The following is a 9,797-nucleotide window of genomic DNA, read 5'->3' on the forward strand; positions in this document are numbered from 1 at the left end:
TTACTGATATCATAACTAACCCAGGTTTATTTGAAATGTGTTCAAAGAAAGATTGTGAAATAGCACTAATTTCGGATCCAGTGTCTAAAGGTACTTGCAGTTCAACACTGTAGATTTCGACTGGGGTATAGTTTGATTGTTCTACTTTCTAAATTTTCTTGTTCCTCCCATAACAAATCTTAATCGACCATCAGATCACTCCAAGATATATTATTTACTGGCAAATCACATATATATCCAGGGCCTTTTTCGGTTGTTTGATTTTTATTTTCTTCACAAATCTCTCACCCTAGTATCGTATTGTCAGGTGGCTCTTTCTTTTTTGTTTTGGTATCTACCACCGGATTTTGTTTAGAAAAGACCTCACTTTGCTTTTGAGATATATTTTCCGTTATGCTTTGTTCTCTTTCCTCTATTTTTACGTTTTCTTCGACTGAACTGTCACTTATTTCACATTCACTGACTGATTCTAGCATGAACGCTACTCTTAGAAAACGAGCCAGCTTTGCTTTTCACCTTTTATTAGTTTTCTCAATTTCAATTTTCCGATCGTTTCCTAAAATTTCTACTTAATTTTCAGTCATATCTTCAATATCACTTTGAATAACATCAGCTTCATATTTCATATAATCGTCTTGGATTTCAGTGGTTTGCATATATTCATCTGAATCTATATGATCATGATTATCAACAATATTTATTTTGTACGAGTTTTTCGTCAGCCAGGATCGCCTCATCCACAGTACTGAGGACTACATCCGCCTCCATATCCCTGTTTACACCGAGCATGTTTCTATTTTTTGCACCAGTTTCTTTAACATTGGCAGCTCGCATGCTTTGCGCAGCTTTTTCCTTTCTGTTACCAACCCCTTCCTCTAAAATTGATGCTCGTGCACCTTGTGCAGTGCTAACTACTTCCATCTCCTTTCCATTTGCGGACAACGCCCTCCTTTCGACGTTTCCACTTTCATTTCTCCCTTTTATTAAATCTCTGGCCGTATAAACCGTTTCAAAGTTTTCCCACTCATATTGCTTTAAACTGTAAAAGAAATCATCACGCTCTTCTGCGACCCTGATGACTCTGTTTCGCACAAACTGTCTGTCTTTTCGCTCTTAGTTAATAACTTGTCCGATTCCTCTTTCATTTCGGTGATATTCTCCACCGAAACAGGTCCACTGAATTCCTTACCGATGTCATCTCTTCCTACTGCCACTATTACAGTCTCACAATGGCCAGCTGATCAGTTCACCAAGTTCGATGCACGCTGTGGCTTAGTTCGCACGCTACCACCTGCGGCATATTCTACTGTATGTGACTCATTCCTGCCAGCACCTATTGTTCTGTGTGCACCGCCTTGTGAAGCAACTCTGCCGTTTACTCATGTCCTAAATTCACTTTTCTTTATCAAGTACGGTTTCTTTAGTTTGGGACCGTAATACTTGTCTGCGTAAATCTGGCCCATAAAACACATGAGCCTTAGTTTTCCGTGTTATTTTGGTTTTGATAATTTCGCGGTACAAACCCTCCACCGCGAAATGACATGTTACCACGACCTCTGCCTCTATCTCTTCGCATCATATTTATGCGGCAACGTTTGTTCTCAGTTTGTTCATTGTGCTCGTGATTGTCTCTACTCTGGATGTTATTATTGTGGCGAAAATAACAGTTCTCTCTCCAGTAGTCCTCGTCTTCTACTCTTTCCAAAACAAAAGTGAAGCTTTTGTGATTGCTTCCCAAGTAACATTTCAAATCCTCCAGAAGCTTTTTCCATAGTTCCCACACTATTTGGGATTCCGTTCTTCTGTTTCTTAAATGTGTCAGTTTTCGATACCACATTTCACAAAACTCTTTCATTGAGTTTCTGCCTCTGTTGTCATACAGCCTTGCCATGATAAACTCTCGCCATAGGCAGTCTTGTTTCTGTTTTGACCAGTATTCCTCTATAAATTCTTGTTTAAATTCTCCAAATGATATTTGTTCCTGTGGTGTCACCGCCAGACACCACACTTGCTAGTTGGTAGCCTTTAAATCGGCCGCGGTCCGTTAGTATACGTCGGACCCGCGTGTCGCCACTATCAGTGATTGCAGACCGAGCGCCGCCACACGGCAGGTCTAGAGACACTTCCTAGCACTCGCCCAGTTGTACAGCCGATTTTGCTAGCGATGGTTCACTGACAAATTACGCTCTCATTTGCCGAGACGATAGTTAGCATAGCCTTCAGCTACGTCATTTGCTACGACCTAGCAAGGCGCCATTACCAGTTACTATTGATGCTGTAAAACATGTAACGTCAAGAGCGATGTTCACCAATTATGGATTAAAGTGAAAAATTCCAGAAGCTACGTACCTTTTTTGCTAGTCTCAATTCCTTGTCCTGTTCCAGACCTCACGCCAGCCTGCGTGAGCTTAAACGCGTGCCTTTCGGCTTCCTCGTAGTGGATTGGCTGTCTTGCCAAACAACAACAGTTCCGTATCCTAATTTAGTCTCCACCTTTTCTCGTCGCGAGCTAAGGCGCTAATGACCACATTGATCTTTTCCTGATCCATTGCGTAATCAGGGAAATTACTTTCAGAGTTTTTCAAAAAATCTAATGGGTGCCTTCAATTAAGTATTTTAGGCAGATCGAATCCTTCTTCGCCCTGCAGCAGTTTGCTACAAATTATTCAGTCAGTTTCATAATTCCATTTGTCTCTTATTTTGCGTTCAAGATCCCTCACTTTACGTTGAATCTGTGAAGTGTCCTGTTCACACTTCTTTTCAAAAGTCGCCACTTGTTTACTTATTTCTTTCCTGGAATCATTCACCGTTTGTCTTAATTTTAAGAAATGTCGGTGTTTCATTTGTTTACTTATTCGGTTTTGAGGCCGAAAACTTTTGTTACAAGCAAAGGTTCTACAGTGTCTTGGATTTTCATTATTTTGGTATGAAACCTATAGTTGATGCCATTTATTTGTCCCTGCGTATTGTTGACATTGTTACTGATAGTGTCTATCTGAATTTTTAAGTCCCTGATTGCATTGCTCACAACTTCTACTTTTGAGTTTACTTCTTCGATCTATTTACTGATTTTAAACTCTTGCGTTTCAGTTTGATGACCCTGTGCTTTACTATCGTTGTTAGTATTGCTACCTTGTGCTGCAATTTGTGCAGACGACATTTTCAACAAATCGTTCATGCTCAGTGGTTTTTTGCTTTTTGTTCTAATGTGTTCTCATATTCAGATTCTACTTCTCGTCTTTCGCTCGGTTCACTTTCGTCTTTTGATGGACTAAACATATCCAACGAGTCTTTAACATAACCACTGTCTTCAGTCGTGTCGTCCTTCCTGCCTTGTTTTATAAGTGCCGAGCTCATCACTTGAATTTGATGGTTGACGTACGTATGGTAGTCCATGTAAGCCTGTTGCCGTTCCATGGCCTCATCTGTGCTCTCGCTTAGTGAACTACTGCCACCTAGTACACTAGGTACTTTTTCGTCTCATTCGTCCTGAGCTCCTGTCGTCTTCGTATCCATTTTAGTTTTGTCAGTACTCGTGAAGCTTTCTACTAATTAGTTTGCCTGATCTGTCGACAGTCCGCGCCGCTGGGCATTCAATACTCGTCTTACGATTGTTTTACTCCCAATATTTACGTTATGAACCGTGTTATAGTCAGTAAACTGACGAATGTCCTGTTACGCGGCGCCACATATAACACTAGCTTCGTTATATCCTACTCTTCCCTAACAAGCTAACCATACGTCTCTTCACGGTAAAAGATATGTATAACTCTAGCCTACCGAGATATAAGCTAATGCTACCATCTGAAAGAATTTTGGAACTTTGACTGCGTGTTTGACTAACGGATAAGTGTATCAGACGGCCATTTTGAATATATTGCAATTAATAGAAGAAACTAAAGAGGCTTTAACTTTGGGGGGTTAATGAAAGTAGTAAAATTCACATACGAATGAAAAAATGAACGGTCGCCAGCCCAATTAGGCACATTGATTTGGTAACACAAATTTAAGGAAATTCAATATTACTTGTTGCAGTGACTTTCATTCAGATTTCCCTTTGAATAGCACATAGGATACAAACTGACACAGGGCACTTTGAGCTGTCTGTAGCAGCAGTCACCAATAATGCACGTGGTAGTAATCATAGAAAGCAAATTGTACCAAACGCACACTAATAAGAGCTACACTCAAGACTGTTGCTTGGATCAGCAATGAAATGTTCCTGCAAGAAGTGCAGAATTAAAATTGACCAGGAGGGGCTTCTGGCTTAACTGACATATAAATACGACAAATAAAGATAAATAATATCATAAATACACTGTTTATATCCCTCTGCTTATATTTGTTTCCCTTAGTAACAATTATATCCCAATTATCTTTCCGATATGAGAAGAATATGATGGGGACCCATACACTGATACTGTATGACTGGTCAAACTTTATGATTATTTCAGTAGCAAAATTTAATTCAACTAAAGTTAATTCTTAGCTTCACTTGGAATAGTTTGTGTTTTTACTTTTCAAGGCAAATTGTTCAATACTGAGCTGAATTAACTTCAAAACAAATCATTCATGATAGTAATCAAGGCTAAATTATATTTCAAATAATTTTAACTTATGTGCCTTTCTCGACACCTGTGAAGCAGGTATTTTAGACCGTAACATTTACACAGTCTTGCACTGAATTTCTGCGAAACGATACTTTGCAATAAACTGAGAGCACTTTAGCAACATTCCAACTAACTTCAACTCTTTCTAATCTTTGCACATTTGACCAACATAAATAAATCACTAGTCCATTTGAAACAGGATACTCTGTTCTCTCAACACTTCGGAGAGGACCCTGCATAGCAGTTATTAGCAGTAACTGAAGCTATGAAACGATCACAATAACTGAAGCCGCTGTTTATATTCACCTATACAGTAGACCTCTGTGTGAAAAGGCTTGGAACGCCCTCTATGTGACATGTGTCACGTGAAGACTTAACATTGCTTTATTTGGCAAGAGATTACCACAAAATACAGATTGCAGATTGCCCAGGTAATACTGATCGCGTATTTCATATTGAGAGCACTAAACAGCTATCCCGGCGCCAAGTACTGGTAACAAAATGTCTGTCTAATGTCTTCCGGGCGCAACAAAAATCTGATTTTAAGTATTTCGAGTAGATATTGAACGAATTTAAAAATTTAAAATGCTGTCATATTATTCTCATTAAGAGATATAACCTTACGTTGAATGCTTAACACAAAATGACATTTATTACAGTTAAAACCTGATGGTACGCAAATATCCGGACTATATTCCTCCAAAATTTGAGGGTGAGAACACTTACCGACTTCAAACACACTGAATACATAATTTCAAATGTTTACTAAACTTTTTGTCGCTGACACTCCCAGCAAATGACGAAAAGAAGAGAGTTTATCGATTACTATATTTTCGCTGTTCATTTCAGCATGAATCATGACGCTTTAATTTATAACATCCTTACTACTGACGCTATTCGCAACACAGTTTGCACACAGTATCCACATATGCCACTCAATTCACCAGCAAAATTATACCATTATACGACTCATAGTTAGGGAGATAATGACGTCTCTAAACACTGAAATGCGTGAAAAACTAGCTTTTGCTTGACTTAGAGTGCAGATTGCCCAGATGACATTCACCCAGTGTTTCATATTGAGAGCACTTAGCGATTTCCAACAAGCATTAAGCATGATTTAAAATCTTTTCGCACTTACATACTTAAAGTGAAGTATTTTAACATATTACCTCATTACACATTACCTCATTCCAATCCCAAAGAAAGCAGGTGTTGACAGATGTTAAAATTACCGAACTATCAGTTTAATAAGTCACGGCTGCAAAATACTAACGCGAATTCTGTACAGACGGATGGAAAAACTGGTTGAAGCCGACCGCGGGGAAGATCAGTTTAGGTTCCGTTGAAATGTTGGAACACGTGAGGCAATAGTGGCCCTACGACTTATCTTAGAAGACAGATTAAGGAACGGCAAACCTACGTTTCTAGCATTTGTAGACTTAGAGAAAGCTTTTGACAATGTTGACTGGAATACTCTCTTTCAAATTCTGAAGGTGGCAGAGTTAAAATACTGGGAGCGAAATTTGTACAGAAACCAGATGGCAATTATAAGAGTTGAGAGGCATGAAAGGGAAGCAGTGGTTGGGAAGGGAGTGAGACAGTGTTGAAGCCTATCCCCGATGTTATTCAATCTGTACATTGAGCAAGCATGAAAGGAAAGAAAAGAAAAATTCGGAGTAGGAATTAAAATCCATGGAGAAGAAATAAAAACTTCTAGGCTGTCTGACTACATTGTACATCCGTCAGAAACAGGAAGGGACCTGGAAGTGCAGTTGAACGGAATGGACAGTGTCTTGAAATGAGGATATAAAATGATCATCAACAAAAGCAAAACGTGGATAACGGAATGTAGTCGAGTTAACTCGGGTGATGCTCAGGGAATTAGATTAGGAAATGAGACACTTAAAGTAGTAAAGGAGTTTTTGTATTTGGGGAGCAAAATAACTGATGATGGTCGAAGAAGAGAGGATATAAAATGTAGACTGGCAATGGCAAGTAAAGCGTTTCAGAAGAAGAGAAATTTGTTAACAGCGAATATAGATTTAAGTGTCAGAAAGTTGCTTCTGAAAGTATTTGTATGGAATGCAGTCATGTATGGAAGTGAAATATGGACGATTAATACTTTGCACAAAAAGAGAATAGAAGCTTTCGAAATGTGGTGCCACAGGAGAATGCTGAAGATTAGATGGGTAGATCATATAACTAATGAGGAGGTATTGAACAGAATTGGGCAGAAGAGAAATTTGTGATGCAACTTGACTAGAAGAAGATATCGGTTGGTAGGACACGTTCTGAGGCATCAATGGATCACCAATTAAGTATTGGAGGGCAGCGTGGAGGGTAAAAATCGTAGAGGGAGACCAAGAGATGAATTCACTAAGCAGATGCAAAAGGATGTAGGTTGCAGTAGGTACTGGGAGATGAAGAAGCTTGCACAGGATAGAGTAGCATGAAGAGCTGCATCAAACCAGTCTCTGGACTGAATACCACAGCAACAACAATCTTATTTGTAAAGCAATAATATATTTGAAGCTGTTTTACCTATTAGATTCTTTAAAGAATCTAGTATTTTAGTACTTGATACATCCTAGAGAACAGACACCACGCATTCATATAACTGATTCGCCTCAGAGGGCAACGAATCCTCCACCTTCAGCGCGCATGCACAATTACGTCCGACCTCCTGCGGGAACATGAAACAAGACCCATGGACCGTTCAAATGGTTCAAATGGCTCTGAGCACTATGGGACTCAACTGCTGAGGTCATTAGTCCCCTAGAACTTAGAACTAGTTAAACCTAACTAACCTAAGGACATCACAAACATCCATGCCCGAGGCAGGATTCGAACCTGCGACCGTAGCGGGCTTGCGGTTCCAGACTGCAGCGCCTTTAACCGCACGGCCACTTCGGCCGGCAACCATGGACCGTATGGAAGGGAACTACAGCTAGGTGGCGCTAGACAGGAATGTGTGTTAGCTGGGTGGCGTGCAGAGATAGTCCGCGCCATGCCGAAAAACTCTATGTCCGGGTAGCGCAGTGGTTAACGCAACTGCTCAGGAAGCAGGATATCCTGGGATTGAATCCCGTTCTAATATACATTTTCACTCGTCACTGCTGATTCCACATAAAGCCCCGAAGCAGCCGACATCGATAGCCTCTTTCCTTTCCCTTTCCTCCCATTTACCCCCTCCTCCACCTTCAATTTACATAATAATTTTAGTAAACAGCGTGCATTACCAACAGAAGAATGATGGGTTTGTAGATACTTACGCATTGTCTATTTCTCGTCTTGTAAAGTACAGTAAATATGTGTCGTTACAGTTGTAATAAGTAGTATTTTTATTTCAGTATTCCGGTGCTGCATCGTATGATAAAGGAGATTTTAAAAGTTGTATCCAAGCTCTCTAACGTAAGATGTCCCGTTGGATTTTAAAATGAAAATATTTTATATAAAAACTCTTACTTTTATAAGTGTGTCACGACAAGTAACGTAGCTCGATGGAACTTGGACCGTACATGATAAGAACTGATACTGTATAGTATAGAAGGTAATTGGATCAAACTACACAATGGTTAAAATGGTTCAAATGGCTCTGAGCACTATGCGACTTAACTTCTGAGGTCATCAGTCGCCTAGAACTTAGAACTAATTAAACCTAACTAACCTAAGGACATCACACACATCCATGCCAGAGGCAGGATTCGAACCTGCGACCGTAGCGGTCACGCGGTTCCAGACTGAAGCGTCTTTAGCCGCACGGCCACACCGGCCGGCAAACTACGCAATGAGAGGAACAGAAAAGACACGTTCATTTAAAGGCAATAATTACATGAAGTCACCGCGATTTCCGATGGTCCGCTGGACATTATAAATAGCGTTGCGCGGTTTTTAATTGGTGCGTCGTCACCACGGACGCCAAACCACACTCTGCAAAGTTCTCTCATGTTGGCCCCAAGTTCTTGTAGTAGGGCGTTCCATTTGTCGACCAGCGCCATTGATAACTGTTGGATGACAGTTGTTGCATACAGCCGTGGTGCTACACATCTGCCCAACGCTTCCCAAACGTGCTCGATGGGATTTAAGTCGAGTGTACTGGCAGGTCAGACCATTCGCTGAATACTCTCGTTCCAAGAGCTCTTACTCCGTCGTCAGGCCACGAGTAGCCTACCAGGACCACCCGACCCCGTGTCATCCTCAGTGGAGGATGCGGATAGGAAGGGTGTGGGGTCAGCACACAGCTCTCCCGGTCGTATGACGGTATTCTTGACCGAAGCCACAACTATTCGGTCGAGTAGCTCCTCAATTGGCATCACGAGGCTAAGTGCACCCCGAAAAATGGCAACAGCGCATGGCGGCCTGGATAGTCACCCATCCAAGTGCCGACCATGCCCGACAGCGCTTAACTTCGGTAATCTCACGGGAACCGGTGTATCCACTGCGGCAAGGCCGTTGCCCCAAGAGCTCTTACACTTGCGCTATTCTATGCAGTCGTGCATTATCGTTCATTAAAATAAGTCGCTGCAGACATGGGGAAGGAGTACAGTGTCAGAAAAACTTTGACTGGTGAGTGTACCGTGTACAAAGATTTGGAGGACAGTACGGCCATTGAACATATTGCCTTCCTTACAGTAACACCTTGACTACCGAAACGATCGTGTTCGACAATGCCGGACGTACTCTCGTATGACGAAAGGTGGAAACACGCAATACACCCAGGAACATTCTCGAACATGATAGTTTTGATGGTCCACGTGTTTTCCTATAACAGCATCGAGACACAGATCGCAGGCAGTGTCCGACAGTGCGGCAAATCTGAGATAGTCGCTCTCTTTAAGACCTCTCGTGTAGACGGCAGCCTCCATCTCTCGAGAGCTGCTTGCCACTGCTCTCAGACAAGAAAAACTTTACCCGCATCGCCGAGGGAGCAGGGAATGCTCGTTGAGTGGTGGGCGGCCATATTACGTTCAGGATTTGTGCCGTATATCACAGTTTTTACGCTACCACATGTTGGTAATATATTTTGTCGTACTCAGGCACACATTACGTGAAAGTACCCTCACGAACCCGTATTTGAGCCAAAAGCTGTGGCCGTCGCATGCTTCTGAACGAAGAAATCTCCCGTTTTATCTCCTGCACGAACAGCATGAACAGTTAGTCTATATTGAAAGTTCTAGGCTTAAA

The 9,797-nt window shown here is 41.4% G+C and overlaps 1 pseudogene; it reads right to left on the minus strand.

Moving 5' to 3' along the window:
• Positions 1 to 8,952: 8,952 nt before the first annotated feature.
• On the minus strand, positions 8,953 to 9,070 carry LOC124778245 (annotated as a pseudogene).
• Positions 9,071 to 9,797: the final 727 nt, after the last annotated feature.

The sequence above is a fragment of the Schistocerca piceifrons genome, chromosome 2, assembly GCF_021461385.2.
Source record: "Schistocerca piceifrons isolate TAMUIC-IGC-003096 chromosome 2, iqSchPice1.1, whole genome shotgun sequence".
Classification (NCBI taxonomy): Eukaryota; Metazoa; Arthropoda; class Insecta; order Orthoptera; family Acrididae; genus Schistocerca; species Schistocerca piceifrons.